At 35.6% G+C, this 20,637-nt stretch overlaps 1 pseudogene; it reads right to left on the reverse strand.

Moving 5' to 3' along the window:
* Nucleotides 1-11,128: 11,128 nt before the first annotated feature.
* LOC112313933 (small nucleolar RNA U3) lies at nt 11,129-11,210 on the reverse strand (annotated as a pseudogene).
* Nucleotides 11,211-20,637: the final 9,427 nt, after the last annotated feature.

Here is a 20,637-nt window from a genome sequence, read left to right on the forward strand (position 1 = left end):
TGTCAGTAGAAAACTAGGTGGGTTCTAGGTTCCAAAATCATTTCAGAAATATCAACTGAGGACAAAGTTTAAAGTGCCTTACTTTACCTGTCAATGATGTGACTGAACAAATGGCCACAGGATGAAAATATCCCCCCCCCCAATAAGGACATGGAATTTAAGCCCCCACCCTTGACTGGCCTGTGACTTGTTTTGACCATTTGAATGTGGTATGAGCGACTTCCCAACCTAGGTCTCCATAATCTTGAAAGTTCATCTCCTGATGTTTTTGGATCCCATTTACCATGTAAAGAGCTTCAACTGGTCTGGACAACGACCATCAGGTTAACAGTTATCATCATCATAGCCAACTTCCTCACTTAGGAGTGAGACCAGCTGGGACAAGCCACTCCCAGCCGATTTGTCAACCTCCGGCAGACACAAGTCGGTTCAGATCAGTGAACCTGGTCCAGACCACAGAAACACAGTAACAGCAGAATTGTGATCTGTTTTTTTCTTTAATGATTTCATTTATTTATTTTTAGAGAGAGGGGAATGGAGGGAGAAAGAGAAGAGAAATTTCAATGTGTGGTTGCCTCTCATGCTCCCTCAATTTGGAGACCTGACCTGCAACCCAGGCATGTGTCCTGACTGGGAATTGAACGAGCGACCCTTTGGTTCACAGGCTGGTGCCCGATCCACTGAAGTACACCAGCCAGTGGTAGGATTGTGATCTTAATAAATGCCCATCATTTTACGCTAATTAGATTTGGGATGGCTGATGATTTGTTCCTAGAAGTTGGATGCTGAAAAATAAAATTAAACATGTGGTATTGCCTTTGGGAGAAGACAGCAAGCCCCCCATTTCCAGCCTTCTCTCATGACTACCACTTCACTGATTTTTCAGCCTCTGCCAACCATGGGTTTGCTGTCAGTCTCACTAATAGTTCCCCTTCTGCTTTTCCATGTTCAGCTTGCCCATGCTACACATAAATACTCCAACTCTCATGTGTGGTAATGGAAAATAACAAGAATATCCAGTCAATGTTTGAATCTGACCCAAAACATCACCAGACCAAATAAATGTTATAAGTTACTTTGGTTTTATTAACCAAGTGTGAATGAAAAATAGCTGCAAAAGTGAGAAGAGATAAAGAAGGAATCCTTCAGTTTTGCAAGTAAAATTGAGAGGCAATACAGAAGAGACAGGATTAGGTTGAAAAAAATGCAGCTGTCTCCCATCACCAGTCTGCTTAGGTAGTAAAGTGTTCTCAGAGTGATTGAGGCCTAGGGCCCAGGATCAAATCAAGAGTGTGGCTGTAAAACCTGTAAGAACTCTGAAAAGCTTAAAGCTGGGCTTCCTAGATGAGGCCCTGGACATGAAACAAAACAAAACAAAATCTAGGCAAACGGGACTCAGAGAATGTTATTGGGACTGTTCTACACAACTTGGTAAGCCACTAGAAAGTGAAACGTCTGTCTAGCAAAGAATCATGGGTGTGGCTTTTGCTATATGAGGTGGTAAAATTTCTGATACATATACATTTCCAAAAAATTGTATGACAGTATTATCAGCAAAGAAGCCACCAACTTGGGCTAAGAGAAGTTGTGATTGTTTAAATTACTAAAGGGCCTCTGGGTTTCTAGCTTTGTACTGGCTAAGAAAGGTATACAACTGAGGCCCATATGGGCCATTTGTCATTGCAAAGGAAAGGATATTTCAGAGAGCAGACGGAGGTTGGAAGGAACTGAGCCGGTATTAAGAGAGAGCAGTGTAATGGGTAAGAACTCTCAGAGAGGACATGGAAATCTTTGCTCTGCTGGGCCAATGGCTGCTATGTGCTTACAACTGTTTTTGAATGCAAGAATATAGGGTTCACATGCATCTAGTCTGTGGCAGCTCTATAGTGATACCCAGAAATGCCTGGAAAACTTCAATACTTACTTTTGGCTTAGACAGGGATGAGGTCTACTAGGGAAGGTCTTATTATAAGGTGCTGTTTGAAGTCTAAAAATTCCCTGCCTTAGAGGCTTGGCTTGTCAACTTTATTATCGAGAACTTACCATTAACTCCTGGTTTAACTGGCTATAGAGCTGAATTTTAGCTGTCTCACCAGTAGGTTGTAAAAGACTTCTCAGTACATTTGACCCTTGTTTCCTGCATCTAATGTATCTCAGACGTATTCTGGCAATTCACTATCCAAACACATGGCACAGTTTCTACAATCAACATCGAGCTCTAGGAGCTGTACTGGGGCGCTGGGACCTTTCTGTGTTTGCCTGAGCTGCCTTTCTCCGGCTACCATATTCTTTACCTTTAATAGAGCCATATATAAGTATACACTGTAGAATTTCAGGTGTCATTGCAGTTGTGTCTGGTGTATTCACTGCAAAGTTTTATATACTGATTATGCTATTATTGTCTCACCATTATATTTGGGTATGGGGACACATAACTTGTCTTTTTTCAGTTTATAGGTCTCTGGATGAAGAGGAGCCACATGCAAAGGGCCTCAGCCACTCCCAGACTTGTCATTCAAATCTAAGGCCTTAATGAACACTAATAAGAGCTTTTTATTTTGCTAGTAGCTGAATGCTTTCTGCCTTCTCCACACTTAAGAAGGAATAAATATGTCAGGATCTAAACACACTCAGAAGGCAGTTGCACAAGATAAAAGGAACATCTGTAGTCAGATTATGATTACTATGGATTGTGCTTGGGTGCAATTCAAAGGCATTATTTCTATTTTTTTCCTTAAAATATTACAATTTCTATATATTTGGTCTGTATAATAGATGCATTCCTGAAATGTTGGGACACAGTAAACTTCTTAATGCTTTAAAAAACACATTAAAACTATTTTTAAAGGTTTTTATTTATTTACTTATTTTTTAGAGAGAGGGGAAGGGAGGGAGAAAGAGAGAGAGAAACATTAATGTGTGTTTGCATCTCACACGCCATCTCCTGGGGACCTGTTTCGAAGCCCAGGCATGTGCCCTGATTGAGAATTGAACTGGCAACCCTTTGATTTGTAGGCTGGCACTAAAACTAATTATAAAGGATTATTTTTTTAATTAGTTTGTACCTACTGGTTGGCCATATTGATCAGTACTTTTTGAAAATCCTGGCATTTATGAGGATGTTACTATATTAAAAAAACTTCTGATTTTGCCTCCCTGAGTAATAAACCCAATTTAAAGATTACTGGTTTAGAAAATGTACATATAGTGAGACTAATAAAATTGCTACTTTAGAACCAGTGTCAATCCAATCCACCCCAGATGAACTGTAGGTGTGAAAGTAAGAAGTTAACGATGGAATTCTGGCAAACACGACTCGCTGAGAGAAACTGTTTCTGAGTGCCAGGTAAGACTTTAGAAGTGCATATCCACATAAACCTTTAATCCAAGGTTTCATTGTGAAGGTTTCATTCACACTTTGCTGCTGCCAATTATGGAGAACAACAACAAGATGGGACACCTATGAGCCATAGGTCAGCCAGAGGTTGAATCTGAAGAATAGTGAAGATATTTTTTAAAAGCTTAAAAATCTGAAGCACCCAATGCAGGATCTCTATCAACATGTAGAATCATGTTATATTGGCAAAGTTAAACCCAAGAAATTCGGGAGAGTGAGGATGCAGAAACAAGAGTGAGCTGCAAGCTGAACAGATCATGCCAATGCCAAAGATTATCTGCATGCCGGTACCACCAGCTAGAGAAATGGGTTTGTTTCATCGTCACTTCACTCAGCTTCATGCCACTAACCTCAATAACCTAATCACATTTTTAAATTATATTTTATTGATTATCCACTACAGTTGTCCCAGTTTTTCCCTTTTTGTCCCCTCTACCAAGCACCCCGCTCCCTTAGGCAAACCTCATCCCTATTATTCATGGCCTTGTATATTCTTTGGCTACTGCATTTCCAATAATGTACCTTACATCCCCATGGTTATTCTGTAACTACCAATTTGTGCTTCTTAATCCCCTCACCTCTTCACACGTTCCCCTATACCTCCCTGCCATCTGGCAACCATCAAAACACTCCAATAATCCATTTTATGCTTCTGTCCCAAAACAACCCAATTAAAAAATGGGCAAAAGACCTGTTAGACACTTCTCCAAGGAGGACATACAGAGGGCCCAGAGGCATATGAAAGGATGCTCAGCATCACTAGCCATCAGAGAGACACAAATAAAACCAAAAGGAGATACCACTTCACACCAGTCAGAATGGCCATCATAAACAAATCAACAAACAAGAAGTGCTGACAAGGTTGTAGACAAAAGGGAACCCTAGTACACTGTTGGTGGGAATGCAGATTAGTGCAGCCACTGTGGAGAACAGTAAGGAATTTCCTCAGAAAACTATAAATGCAACTGCCTTTGGACCCAGCAATTCCACTGCTGGGATTATATCCTAAGAGCCCCAAAACACCAATCCAAAAGAACCTATGCACCCCAATGTTCATAGCAGCACAATTTACAATAGCCAAGTGCTGGAAGCCACCTAAGTGCCCATCAGTAAACGAGTGGATCAAAAAAACATGGTACATTTACACAATGGAATTCTATGCAGCAGAAGGAAAGAAGGAACTCCTGCCCTTCACAACAGCATGGATGGATCTGGAGAGCATTATGCTAAGTGAAATAAGCCAGGCAGTGAAAGACAAATACCATATGATCTCACGTATAAGTGGAACCTGATCAACAAAACAAACAAGCAGGCAAAATATAATCAGAGACATTGAAATGAAGAACAAACTGATAGTAACCAGTGGGGCAGGGGGAGGAGGAAAACATGGGAAAGAATGGGAAGGGTAGTCAAGGAACATGTATAAAGAACACATGGACAAAGCCAAAGAGGGGAAGGATTGAGGGTGGGAGGTGGGGGTAGGTGGGGTGGGGGAAAGTGGTGGTGGGAAAAATGGAGACAATTGTACTTAAACAATTTTAAAAATTACTAACAAATAAATTAGTAAAAAATTAAAAATAAGAATGGCATGACAACAAACCATGTTCCTCCCCCTCAAATAGGATATAAATGTGAAGTTATATCCTATTATAGGATATATATATATAGGATATATATATATATATCCTATATATATATATAATTTGTGTTACAACTAAATATATATAATATAATAAATTAAATGTAAGCATTTTAAAATTTAAATAATCTAAAATTTAAATATAAGGGTTAGATGATTCCTCAAAAATTCATCTTTTTGTAGTTTTCTCTCACCCTATTATATTTCCCCCATTTTATAAATTTTACTGCTGCCTTCCTTTTTCAGATTTGTAAATACATTTTAAAAGTAAAATTCTTCTATACCTTTATGGTTTTAAAATTATATGTGAACATTGAGATATACTTGTCAGAATATGGGAAATCTCCTGTTACTGTTTTCCTCACTTTCCCCCTGTTTCTGCTTAAAGTACAGTCAGGAAAAGTTATCATCCTGCAATGCTTATTTTAAAATATGTCTCCAATTAATCAAACTCTCACCAGTGTGGGGGGCGGGGAGCAGCAGGGAAGAAGCTGAGACCTAAGCCTTCATGACTATGCAGTTTGCATTTTATATGCAAGCCCCTCACACATGGATTATGTGAAACAAATCAATACCACTTCCCCTTACTAGGAGCTTTCCTTTGGCTCGGAGCTGTGTACATCCAGGTCAGGGCCTCTTTTCAGATTTTTCTAACTAAAGATAATGCATTTAGAGGAGGTATTTTTGTTCTTAATCTATATTATGAAAACAACTCTGGCTGATATATTTCCTAAATAACTTCTTCAAAATATTTGAAATTATTTTTGATCATTAAACAATATTGCATTTTAGTGACTACTGATAAATGTCTCTGCACTTATACAATTATTAATCAATGATACAATTACCAGGTAACTGAGGTTCCATTGCTTCTATCTGGATAACTGTAATAGCCAAGAAGAGACACAGATAACATGAAAGAGAAGGGATTAGAAAGTCAGTGGGATGGGAAATTAACATTTATGAGCAATTTTAGTTATTTTAAATAACATAATGAAAGGGGGGAAATTTACAGTTTGACAGGTAATGTTACAAATTCATTTGGGAATATATTAAAAGAATGTAAAATACCCAATTAAACTGATTTAAGAAAGTAATTGATTGTGAATATGTGTAAGAAAATAAACAGAAAAAAATAAGGTGAAATACATTTTAAGCCTTTCTCTAAACAGATTAGATTATCCATTCCCTATAAATTCATTCTTTTCCTTTTTTAGCATTTCATAAAATTTCTAGCATTATTTATTCACATAAATATTTCTAGAAAGAGAAGCAGGAATATCAATGAGTCATTATTTAAAATAAATATAACTGGATCTTGAAGAGTTTTTAAAGAGGTTTCAAAAGTGGTTTATGGTAAATTAGAGACAAATAATGCAGAAAAAATTAACCATGACAGTTCATAAATTCATTCAAGAACTCAATATGCTGTTATAACCATAAACTGATTTTCCCTAAATATACTTAACTATTGTTAATAAGTTATTTTTGAGAATTTATAATAAACTTTTCATCAGTAGTTGAAGGTATTTGTGACCTATAAATGTAACTGCAGGATTTGAGTCAATATTTTAATTTCAAAATCAGAATAAATTACATCTTGATTCTAATTCGTTTTTATTAAGACAACATATCTGTTATGAAAGTATCTAACAGTAACGAGGATTTTATCTTCTTGTTTTGGCAGGTGAAGTCCTGGTGCTGGATACAGATTCATGTATCTGGAACTAGTTAACTCATTCAATTATCCTGTGCTCCAGGATAAGTATCAAGAACTCCACTTGTCATTCTACCAAGTCATATCCTGTTTTTGTCATCTTAACAGATATTAGAATTATAAATAATAAAATAATTTACTAAGACTGATCCCATCACTTGTCATGCTTAGTATCTTGGGTAGATCATATTTAAATCTCAAAACTATAAAAGACAATACCATGTTTGCCCCTTATTTCAAGAGCGCCCATGAATGCATGAAACTATGTAGACTACTGAGTCCTATGTATACCACATTTTCCCTATACATACAATAAAGTGTAATTTATAAATTAGGCATAGTAAGACATTAACAGCAATAACATAATAAAATAGAACAACTATAACAATGCACTGTAATATCAGTTATGCGAATTTGGTCTATGTCTTATAAAATGTTATTATACTGTACCCACCTTTCTTCTTTTAGAAATGAACTTATACCCCAGCAAGTGAAATCACAGGTAAGGGGGAACTACTGTAGTTATTCTCTCTACAGACGACGAGAGAGCTAAAATGAAAGTAGTGTGTGTAACTTGTTTAATTTCAGTCATCTGTTACCTTGCAAAGTCAGGATGTTACAGAAGGTTATTATTGATAACTTTTGTGTTTTTTCTTACTAAATATTAAATATATACTTGAATTACATTTCAATGGTCCTAAATATGCATAACATCATAGGGCACCTAAAATCCTTGATTTCTTTAAGTATCTGGCATACTTAAATAAGGCTGTAAATCCTAAAATTTTGTATTTGAACCATCCTTACCCTTAATATGAAGCCCAAGTGTTCTTTTTTCAAAATCATACTTAATAATTATCACTACAGTCACTATATCAGTACTAACAACTGTCTTCCATGGGCTGCATATTTACTGATACATTTAATTTTCAAACACTCTTAGAGAGGAGGTGCCATTATTATCTCCCACATTTTATAGATGATGAAACAAATGGATGAAGAGCTTGAAACAATTACCCTAGGCCATATACATATCGCCATAAAGTTGTGATTTAAGTCTAGCTGTTCTTGATCTATACACATAGAGAGGAATTTTGCAAAACAGTATTTAATAACAGAATTAATATAGTGTAAGAATGCCTTTTATGGAAATGTTTGTATTAAAATTTTACATATTTTATTATTCTTGACCATAAAATTCAAGAAAACAAAGTCATCACTTTTTTGGTGTCTTCCACGCCTATTCAGTACATTCATGCCTTAACATATATAGAAGATGACAAATAGTGAGTGTGAATAGGCTGTAACCGTGGTCCTAGAGGAAGCAAAGTAGCCATTATTAGAAAATACGAAATAAAAACTGTTTTAGTGTGAAGGCCAATGGCACATAATATAGAGTTGGAACTAACGAGAAAAAGAAAGTTAAATTATACAATATTGAACATATAAAATAAATTACAACTTCAGAAAAGTGTGAAATAGTGGAATATCTTCAGATATTCCAACTCCCTGACTCACTAGAATGTAAACCAACGTAAGAAAAATAAATTAGACTTTGTAATAGAGGAATACAAGGGATTAATACTTAAAATTCTAAAAGTAAAATTTGCTAGCAGTTACCGATTGTATTAATGCAGAACTGAATGAAGGATAATTATGAAAATGTATAAATAACTTTTTTTTCTTTCTAAGTAAAGAGACGTTACACAGAGGAGGCTCGCCGGTCTGTCGGAAATGAATGCACGCTTTCTGCACAGCTTTTTACTGGTTAATGTACCATTAAGCACAAACGCTAACAATGCTTCTTTTTACTTTCTAGTTCTTGATACCTCCATAGAAAAACAAAATAAACTAGACAGAATCATGCAAATGGCTAAATATAATTGGGCAAAATAAGAGCATTTTAGGAAGTACTTCATAGTATTCAGAGAGCGATAATGGGGTCATGCTTTATACTTATCAGAGCTACTGAGTAAAACTACCCTTTTTAGAAATATTTTGAAACCTTACTTTGAGAACCATTGAGACATTATTTGCAAGAAAATATAGAAAGGATGGATTAAAAAACATAATAAAAGGAATATAGGTGTTGAGTATGTACATTATTCTAAGCATGTTACAAGAAGTACTTCATTTAATCTATTAGTTTAATCTACACAAAATTCCCTAGATACGTGTATTCTCTTTCTGTAGCTGTGGATAGTACAATTAGGGGATCTTTAATGTTAGACTGCCAGGGATTGAACCCTGATATACATAAGCTAAAAAATGTCATTTTCACTATAACAATCGTATGTCATTAGTCTTTACTTGTGTTCTTATTGTGAAACCCTATTTTTTAATAGGGTTCCTCATGTACGAAAAAACAAATTAAAACTATTATATATTTTAGATTATCAGAGATTAATTTTTGAGACCAATAAGCTTTTTATGTCTTTATTTCTCATGAAAGTTGTTCAAAAGTGAGGTATTGTTGTAAATGTAGTAGGGGGATTTTTTTCAGCCGTTTTGGAACTAATTGCAAGGAGATAAGAGAAAGAAACTGCTGAGATACTCTAGGCCAATAGTTCTCACGACTTAACATGTGTCATGATGACCTGGGGTATAGGAATTTGCATCCTTAACTAGTTCCCAGGCAGCTGGTACTGCTGGCCTGCGGACCTCACTTTAAGAACTACCACTACTTTAAGCAAGACAGGAAGCATCATAATAATAGTCATCTGGCTTTCTACTGCCTTGAGGTTTCTTAGGCAAAGGAGTAGCATTTTGGTGATATTATCTTATTGATTATAACAAACTGTTACTACATTTTAATCTTAGAATTTTAATTAAATTATGAAGTTCCTAATTTACTATAAAGGATCTGAATTCACATATAAGTACTAACAAGTGAGTGAAATAGAACCAGAGACATGGAAATAAAGAACAAACTGACAGTGACCAGAGGGGTCAGGGAGGGAGATAACGGGGAAAGAAGGGGAAGGGTCAAGTCAAGGAACATGTATAAAGGGCCCAAGGACAAGGACAACAGCGGGGGAGGATCGAATGTGGGAGGTTGGAGATAGGTAGGGCAGGGGAGAGTAATGGGTGGGAAATGGGGACAACTTAATTGAATAACAGTAAAAAAAGAAAAAAGAATTAAACAACTCAAAAAATATATATATTGCCAGTCAGCAAAAGGAGATGCTCTGTCTTTAAAACTGCATGTCATCACCCTGCAAAGTGCTCTCATTCCCTTCAGCGAAGAGTGAAGATGGCATGCATAATTTTTAAAATAAGTCGTTTTGATTTTAAATATACATTTTTATTTCATTTGAATATATTCAGCAATCCCAAATAAAATGCATTCAGTGATTCTATAAATATAGTCACACATTTTACTTTACTATGCATTCCATTACATAGATTTCCTATATTTATGCAGTATGAGAAAAAAATTTGTGGCTGATGGGAGAAAGCCTTCTTTTATTTGTTTCCTCTTCATTACATTTTATATTTTCTCAGTAAAGCATGGGTATAAACATAGAATGCTTAACAAACTAAATATCTTTAGCAAATTAAAGCAATTTGTTTTATTTATTGAGTATGATATAATACTTCTTCCAAAACTAGATTATTCAGATAATTTTTAAACAGCAAATACAACAGCATTTACTGTTACACGTTAAAGCATGTGATATCATCTAGCATAATCAAATGCTGTCGGAAACAGGTTATTTAAATTTTTAAAGTACTGAATGGCTATCTGAACTGTGCATACTTCAAAAGAACTGAGTAAATTTAAGGTATGGACAGGACTGTGATTTGGGGTTGTCATGGAAAAAAAATATCTTTGCAAGTATTGTTTAACATAAATGAAAAAAATACTGTTTTGAACCATAAGTGCGGGTGTTTAAATAATTCTCTAAATAAAGTATGTATTCCTAATACATTTGTTCATGCTTTTAGAAAATAGGATGGGATTCAAAAAAGTAAATCTTGCTTTCTGATATGGTTTTCTAAATAAAAGGTTTAATGCTTACAAAGATGTTAAGGTTGGGGATTTCAAGCTGGAAAATGTAATTCTGAATGCCAAATTCATAGTATGCAAGCTTTTCTGTTTTAAATATCAGGGCTGTTCATCTGTATCAAGCACTGGACTAATAAAAGCAGTCAGGGAAAGAGAAAAGAAAAATGAAATCAAGTATGGCATAGGGAAAAACAGAGCAGAGTATTATGAAAGCTCACATCCTTCATGGGGAAAAAAACCAGCGCTTAAACTAAACTTCTGAAAGTGGGTTTGATTATTTTTAAATTGTATATTCATCAAGACATAAAATTATAGAGTTATAATAACAAAATAGGTTATTGTGCAACCCTATTTTTTAAAAGTGAAATTAAATTAATTTCTGTGTTATCAAAACTTAAAAACAAGTTTTGTAACAAACTATAGAAATGATCCCTGAAAGTGCAGACAATTATAACTGAATAAAAATTAAAAAAATAAAATAAAAAAACAAAAAACAAGTTTTGTAAAAAGAAAATATAGAAAAAGTTTTTTTCACTTAATTACAATTTTTCTTTGAACATGATAAATATTAACACTTATTTTATCAAACTTTTATGAGATGAGTGCTTATTTGGTATGCTGCTGTTTAGCAATGCATTTCCCTTTAGTGAAAAATGATCAGAAAGTGTTTACCCATTATATAGCATAACTTCAAGTAGGAAGTAAATCTAAAGCAACATGCCCATTTGTAAAATACATGAACTGCATTTTAGGTGTTGGATCATACAGTTTATTTTCAATATTTTTTTGGTTGCTGACAATATAACATGTGAAAAAATACTGAAGTAAAAGAAATAAACACATGAAAAAGAGTGGTGGAATCCAATCTATGGACACGTGGATGATAAAACCAAAGAAAAAGGAATACTTTCATTTACTTAGAAAAATATAAAATCTCAACTATATGTCTCCATCCTTACTATCCCCACACATGTAAAGAAGATATAGTATCCTCATTTTATATGTAGTACCCTTCAGGGTTAGACATTTTCAATATTTTACTTTATAGAGCAAATTGTGCTTAATTTAAAAAGAACATCTTATTATAGTGGCCAGATAATGAAATTTTAAAACATATTTAATATATTAATAATGTTTCTTAAAAACATGGCAGATTAGTTTAAATAAAAATTGTCTTGCCTTCTCTCTATTATAAGTTAATAAGGAAAGGTTCAACTTGAACCAAATATATCTTCAAGTGAGCCAAGTTGCTTATTGAACATTTCCTTTCTCATCATTTTTGGTTGTTTTTGGTAGCAGAGATTAGCATATGCTCCCATGAGGCTATTAAATTGATAAAATTTGCATGCAGCTTTCTCTTTATTTCTTTAACATTAAGGATGGCCTGCTGAATCTATATGAAAGTCGAGGATTTAGCTAATGTGTACTGCCTCTGCCCTTACTCTCTTCCCTTCAGTCATTCGGTGGTATTCAATCGTCTGTTTAGCTTTAACTGATGCACCTGATGCTTATGTATTTTTCTCTTTTCTACATTTTCTTTCACTGACTAACAATAATTAGTCCCTCCAAGCCACATTTTTGGAGCTCTGTTTGGTGTATGCTTCTCTCAAATCAAGAACTCTTCACAAAATTTCTATCTATCTCGATTTTTTAATACCAATCTCTTGTCCTCAACTCAGAAAGTCCACAAAGACTACTTGATAATCTGTGCTCCGGGGATCAAAATGTGCTCCCTATCAAAAATTAGCTCATCTACAAAGTTCCCTTCATTTGTCTTCTTTTCTCAGGGTCATATACTGTGCTTTTATTGTGCATTGAAAAAACTGTTATCTTATATATTTTGTCCATTTGGGGGTTGTTTAAGAGAAAAGGTTTTGTCTTGTCCCACTTACTTCATCATGCACAGAGCAAAAGTCCACATTGTTTTCTCAGAGTTCATCACATAATTATAATGTATAGTTAAAGCTAAGCATCACTCAATAGAGTGCACTTTTTTCCTAAATTTATATTACACTAAAATATGAGACACATTACTTTTCTGGATGTTCCTTTGAATTCTATCCAATTTCATCTTACCTCAAGAAATTGGTTTAAAAGGTTTTTTTTCTTTTTTAAGCTAATTAACCTATTATTTCTTTTAACTGTTTCATTTCTTATGTCTTGAAGTTCAGTCCTCATGTCAGCAGTGTTGGCATTAACTGAGAGCATATTGAAAACTCAGAATCTCAGATCCACCGAACTGGAGTCTGAATATTCACCTGATCCTCAGGTTAAACCTGCACACTTATATTCTGAGAATTCTTGAATAATATATACACTACAAAACTAATGAAAATCAAGTAAAATTGACATGAGGAATTAAGATAACTAATAAAGTCTTTAAAAGAGTCTCTAAAGGGTGAAGTTATTCTGAGTTTTTGGTTGTGCTGAGTGTGTACGTGTTGCTGCTCTTTATGTTCTACATTAACTTAAAGATCACTCTCCTCTAAAGCACAGGTGGCAAACACAGGGCCCGCAGGCCTAATCTGGCCCTCCACCTTGTTTAATCGATCATGGAGTCTTTCATGGCCTTTTGAAGGCAACTACCAGGCTGATATGGCCCCTGGTGCAAATGAGTTTGACATCTCTGCTCTAAAGTGAGAAAGTGGTTATCAAAATGAATATTATATTGTGGAACATGAACTCTTGCTCTTGCATTTTATCTCTGAGCCAGTTCCTGTGTACAGTTCAACAGAAACATGCTGTCTCTTTTTCTAATATTAGTTTATTTTGTCATTTAGTTCCATTTAGTGTCAGGTTGCATTAGAGCTGGTAGAGTATACATGAACCAGTTCAGGGAAAGAATGTCCATTCTTTGGAAATAATCGACAAAAACCAAACCAAAACAAAACAAAAAACCTTTTGTTACTCTAATTTTCAGGAAGTCAAGACACATCAATAGCTATGCTCCTTCTGCAGTCCTAAAATGTTTATGAAATATTGTAAATGACTTGGAGGTTTATCACTTTTATGGAAAGAAAAGTAAAATGTTTTTGAAAATGAATACAAATATATTCTTTATTGTTAAGGTAAATTTAGCATTTCTTCCTACTTACTTGTCCCTTCAATTAAACACATTAAATAGGTAACTATGTTTTAAATATCAGTTTGGAGTAAGGGAATGTTCTTGGGGCTGCATACAAAGATGTGGAAGATAATGGTTATCCAAAAGCTAATGCATTAGTAGGAGAATGTGAGGTGTAAACACAAGAACCTTCAATGCAAAGTAAGGTGTCATTAAACAATATCAGTGGATATTTTTAAAAAGATAGCATTATTTAGTCTTGAATCCATGGTGAAAGGTAAAATGTGGCCAGGTGCTAATGATACCAGGTTGGAGAGTAAGACATTAGAAGAAGTGTGGTGGTTGGAAACTACGGAAATGATTTACCTGAAGGATTATATAGGAAATAGGCAGAAAGAAAAGTGTAAAATGATATACTGAGTAAGGATAAATTGGGGAAGAGAGAATTTGTATGCAGTGTGGTTGGAATTTTTTGACCGAGTGACAAAGGCAGTGATCAGTTAACTAAAACATTATACGGGATGAGTTAAACAAATGTGGAGAGATTTAGAAGGTCTGTGGTAATCTTTGTAAGAGAACAGCCAGAATGGAAAGAAGGAATTATATATGAGAGGTGTAGAAGAGGCAGGTGCTAGAGAGACTCTTAAGGCATCAACGATCATTCAAAGGAATCTAGTCATTTTTTTTTAAACCAACAGTTCCATTTGTAGATATTGCAAAGTAAGGAGAAAGAACTGATTGCATTGGAAAAGGGGCTTGGGTCGTGCTGAATTTACAATGCTGCTGGAAAATGTAGGGGGAAACACAGAACAAGCAGATGCAATGTGTATTTAGATTGAATAATAAAATATTAAAGATGTGTCCATTTAATTTGGCTTTTGTAATGTGGAAAGTACATATATACCTAGAAGAGGTGATTAATAGTTAAAGACACGGAACTGCATAAGACCAAGAAAATGTATTTGAGATAGAGGGGCAAAAATAAGAAGTAAAACTAGAAAGCGTAGTTTTTAAAAGAGAGAGTTGTAGTATAAAGAACAGAAGATAGTGAAGAGAAGAAATATGTGCCAAAAGATAGAAAAAGGTCAGGACAAATGCAATGAAACAAAGAAATAATTGCATTATGTATTAATAGTTTCAAGTATTTCACAAAGATCAAGAATTAGATACAGGAGATTTATTATTCAATACATTCTTAGGTGTTAGACACATGTTTGGACTTCGCAGACAGTATTTCTGTGACAATATTCCTAGAACTCAGGATAATCTCCCATTTTAAGATCAGATTATCTAATCAGCAAATTTATTTCTCTGTGCAAAGTTTGGTCACAGCAGTACCAGAACTGTTTCATTAAATAACCAGGGTATAGGAATCTTAGGGAAGTTATCCTTAGAATTCTACCTACCACAATTAAAATCTTCTTTCAGGTTTATATAACGTTTTCTGCACCTATTAGGTTTTGTATTCTATGTCCAGTTTTAGGCAATCAATTTCTTGTTTCAGGTACCTCATATTTAATATCTAAGTGAACTTTTGTTCATGAGATCTTCCTCGGTAATCCTCAGTACTGAAAGGACAAGAAATATGACTGCTTCCCATAAGTTTACAAAATGCTTTCTGTTTCAAGTCATGAACCTAAGATTGACCCTCTTAGTAAAGGGAGTTCAAAGGCAGTGCACTGGATTCCCCCCCCCAAAAAATTTGGTATGGTGGGGTGTTTTATTCTTTCTCAGTGATTGAGTACTCTTCTATGCTAGGCAAAGTGAATTGTTCACATGACTTAGTAACAGCAAACAAAATCAAGTAAAAATTTAAATGATTTCAGATGGATTAAGAAAGACTCCATGATTAATGTTAGGGAAAAAATGAAAGAAAAGAAAAATTTCTCAATAAAAACACTGTTTCGCTTACATTAGAACACCTTGGATTCTATAATGCTATGTGAGTTATGCCTTTACATTCCCAAATCCTCCCTGAAGTATCACTGCATCAGGTAGTGAGTGTTCCTGCTTAATCAATGTATACTCTTTATGGAGGGAGATGCACATTTATTTATTTATTTAATTTATAGAGAGGGGAAGGGAGGGAGGAAGACAGAAGGAGAGAAACAACGATGCAAGAGAGAAACATCAATTGCGTGCCTTCTGCATGTACCATGACCAGGGAACAAGCCCAGCCCAGGACACCACTCGCAACCCAGGCATATGCCCTGACCAGGAATCCAAGCAGCAACATTTCGGTTTGTGGAATGATGTCCAACCAACTGAGCCACATTGGTCAGGGAGGGAAATGTAATTAAATTAGGGTTCTGAGAGATACAAGAGAATGGCATTGGGAATAAAAGTTATTCATTACTGATATAAAATTATCCATATTCTCAGAAACTTCAGCATAGGAGAAACACCACTTTAGCATGGGAAAAGGGTAGCATAGGCACTCTGTCCACAGCAAATTATAGCCTCCCCAATGTTTGTAGTTCTCACTCCATCTCTAAACAATAAACTGTTCCACATTTCATTCCTCTCATCCAAAGGCTGCTCTGCATTTTATTTTGCTAAAATCTAGTTCCAAAAAGAGAAGAAAAAAAACCCCAACATACCCAAAGTTGCCATGAAAACTACTTCTTAATAAACACATAGATTTTCATTTCATTCTCCACTGTGTTCTTTGTCTCACTTATTGCTTTACCCAAAAATTCAGCTTCATCATAACATTCACCATATGGCTAATCCCTCTACCTATCCAAAAAACCATCAGTATTTGGACACAGACAATCTCACATTTTGGCCTGGAAAGCAACAGTAGTAGTTCTACTTTACTCTCTTTCACAGAAAATCTAGGGTTATAGAACATTTTAAATCCATAGAATGAATATCCTGAGAATGAAGCTGAAATCATAGGCCATAAAGGAGTATGGAAATATTCATTAAAAATTCAGATATTTTATCTGGCATATATAAGCTAGAATTTTAAAAATGAATATATGTATGTATGGAAAACATTTTTTTCTTTTTTTCTTTTTAAAGATTTTATGTACTTATTTTTAGAGTGAGGGGAAGGGAGGGAGGAAGAGGGGAAGAGAAACATCAATGTGTGGTTGCCTCTCATGTGCCGCCTACTGGGCACCTGGCCTGCAACCCAGGCATGTGCTCTGACTGGGAATCTAACCAGCCACCCTTTTGTCTACAGGCTGGCACTCAATCCACTTAGCCGTAACAGCCAGGGTGGAAAGTATTTTCTTTAATGCTTCAGGTATTTTTGAGCACTTATTAAGTCTAGATGAAACAGAACTACTAGGTTCTATTGCCCGCTGCCACACACACACACACACACACACAGCACACACACACACAAAAGTGACTCCAATGCCAGAGTCTTTTGAAAAGGAAAGAAACTATTTATTTTAAAGTTATACCAGATTAAAATAATGGCAGAATTTTTCTGTTCAATCCCACTCCCTTCAAAACAAAAGAAACACGCACAGACACAAACAGTCCTGCCTCCCCTTGCCAAACCTGGCCAGTCAGAGAAGTACTATCCCTCAGGAAGCTCACAGCTCAGCTAGGAAGATTCCTGTTTGGCTTCTCCCAGTCATCTGTGCTCAGCTAGGCTCCTGCTATTAATCCAAAACCACATGGCCCTTCCACATGGTGGGCTGGTGGGGGTCCTTCTGCGTCCTTTCTAACCATGTGGCCAAGACCACTCCCAAACTTCATAGTCTAGAGCTTCTCCTTCCTAAGCCTCATGGTTAAGAGACTCCACATGGCTTCCATGCTTGAGTTTAAATGCTTGAAGGGATCTTCCTTCCTAATCCCATTACCAACTCTTCCCACAAAATACCTGCCAGTATTCTGCCTTTCTCAGCTGTCATTGTTTGTCTGGTCGGCTTGGCCTTGTGACAAAAGGGAACCACCTTACTGCTCTCTTGCAGGGAAGCAACCAGGGGACTACCTCCTGGTTGCAACAGGGGTTGGAGTCAGGCCCATCTCCCTGGCTCTGAGTGCAGCAAGCACAGGTATTAGCATTATAAAACACTGACCAAGTTCTTTAGATGTGCAAAGTAACTCTAAATGGCCCTGCTTCCCCCAGCCATGTTAGCAGTGGGGGTGGGGATTTCCTGTTTAGGGAACGTCTATATTCCCTGTTACACAGACATTGTGCACTGCACTTAGATCTATGAAGTTACTTTTTCTAACAAACAGAAGATATTTAGCTGTTGCAAAAAAGAAAATGAAATAATTCATGAATAGCAAATGAGAGGCCAAATAAGGAAAGAAGAAAAGGATCAAATAACAGTAAAATTTGTTGGGAATCACAAGGAGAGAAGAATGTTCCAAGATAATTTGAACTGATTCTTCCAAAAAAAAAATATACCTTGGAAGGCTCCTGCTGAGTGGCCAACATCCATTCCAGCAAACTTGCTTCTGAAAGTCCTTCTGAAACAATGACAGTTAGGTAAGTACAGCTCTGGTCAAGGTAGAAGGGAACATCGCAGACACCCAGGCAGAATGAAGAACTTTCCAGAAAAGAGAGGTTTCCAAAGAGAGGATGGCAAAGATATTTAAAACTTTCAAGGGACATTGTTTTGTTTTGTTTTTATTTTATTTCATTTGTCCCAATATCAAGGTATATTCCAATCTAAATTATTGATCTGTGGTGAAGATCAAAACAAAAAATACAGCACAAAGTGTGATGTGATGTCCAGAGAATCTTACCAAGGTATTTCTTTTTGTTGCTGAACCTGTAAAGCCTTTAAACATAAATTTAAATTGGCAAACTTAAAATAGATTGTTAATTACATATTAAGCAAAATGGCTATGACAAAATTCTGGCACACTAGTTTAAAAAACTAGGTCTCTTGATAATTTGCTTGATGTAATTTTGTTCTCTATATATTATAATTTATAGAAAGCTGACTTTAAAAATTATTAGATGCAACTGATTAATGTAATTAGACCATAAAAATGAATGAAATCTTCTGACACATTAGGCACTAACTCATTTAAATGAGGTGCCTAATTTGTTAGCTTCCAGAGTCAGATCAATTTTAGATAAATAATTCATATTACTGAATTATATTCCAATTTATGAGGACAAAAATATTAAGCACTATGTGCTTTGTTGAGGGAGTGCCAAAGATTCATATATTTTAGTGCTGAGGTTAAGTGCATAAATGTTGAATGACCTAAACCAACAAGCCAAGATTTTTTAATGCAATAAAAATAAATGATATAGGTCAAAGCAGTGACAATTGAGAATTTAGGAGCTATTAAACCCCAACAGTGGGGCCAGATATTGCCAGGCATAGTCTTCTAAAGAAGGAAGTCTTTTGCAAATCAACACTATAGTTGAAATCTAATATTAGTAAGGTATTCTATTACAATTTGTACCAAGGATTCAAAATGCCATGCTCACTGGTCATGAATAGATGGTTGGTTTGTACCTGAACTACAGAGATCTATCTGTAACTTCTTAACTACGCACTGAGACTTGAGGGTGTGTATAAATGACATTTACAGACAAATAAAGATATCCTAGAGAGGAGTGATTTGTCCCTTAATCAAGACACTGTCTCAGTGTGTACACAGTGCAGAGCATGTTTTTCTCATTGTTAATCAAGAGAGAAGCGAGCATTTCCTTTGGTATGCAGCAGCAGTCTCATTTGGAATGAAGGCCCTGTGCAGCCTATGAGACAAAGTGGCAGTTGCCAATAGCCGCAAACCAAGCCACCAAAGAGTCTCAGGGAACCAAATAATAGTCTGAATCTGCGGCAACAACTGCTGACCACAGAGCCCACCTCTCAACCACAGGTGCACAGGGGTGAAGAGCCCGCTATCATCTTTTGGTTGGGACAGAAAAACACCTCTTAAAATGTATAAATGTGCTGCTGTTTGAGACATTCAGCAGAGATATTTATGTCACTGCATATATATATCAGTTTATGTTTTGGAATGATCTATTAAACTGCAGAAACTTCCATTACTTAGAGGCTGTTTTCTTGCTTTTAAATAGAAGTTTGGGCTTTTGGACACTTTGGGACATATATTGTAATGATTTCATAAAATTTCACATTGCAACAAAGATATAAATGCCTTTGTATTTTAAACACTAATTTCTAACTATTGTAATTAAATGTCTATATTAATTATTCTATGTATGCAGTAGACATTTAAACTAAAGTGCTATGAATTGTTTAAACATTAGCATGCTTTTTCTTAGACTCTATTACTATCTTAATATAAAAATCTGTTTTACCACTTTATCAGCGTATGAATATCTTTTGTATAGGTAGTATATAAATTAAACTGCTTAAAATTCTTTTTTTAAAAGATTTCATTTATTCATTTTTAGAGAGAAGGGAAGGGAGAGAGACAGAGAGGGAGGGACACATCATGTGAGAGAGAAACATTGGTTGCTTGGATGCCTTCGGCACACGCCCCAACGGGGGAAAGAACCCACAACCCAGGCGTGTGCCCTGACCGGGAATCCAAGTGCTGACCTTTCATTTTGTGGAATGACCCTAACCAGGAAGGGCTAAACTGCCTTAATATGTTTATATGTCTATAGCCATGTGCATGATTTTCTCATATTGTCTGAAAGTAATTTAAAGTGAATAATCATTCATATGCCTACTCTCATTTTTTTAGGGACAGGGTTTTCACGTGCATAATTCTTCAAAATGTCAAACCCTTCCCTGTACGGCAGGAAGCAGTCAGTTTACAGCAGGCGGTTGTCCACCCGGGGCCAACTCTGGAACACTTGGTGTCTAAGGAAGTTGTAATTATGGGCATTTTATTTTACATTTTTAAC

This window comes from Desmodus rotundus, chromosome 13, assembly GCF_022682495.2.
Source record: "Desmodus rotundus isolate HL8 chromosome 13, HLdesRot8A.1, whole genome shotgun sequence".
In the NCBI taxonomy this organism is placed as follows: Eukaryota; Metazoa; Chordata; class Mammalia; order Chiroptera; family Phyllostomidae; genus Desmodus; species Desmodus rotundus.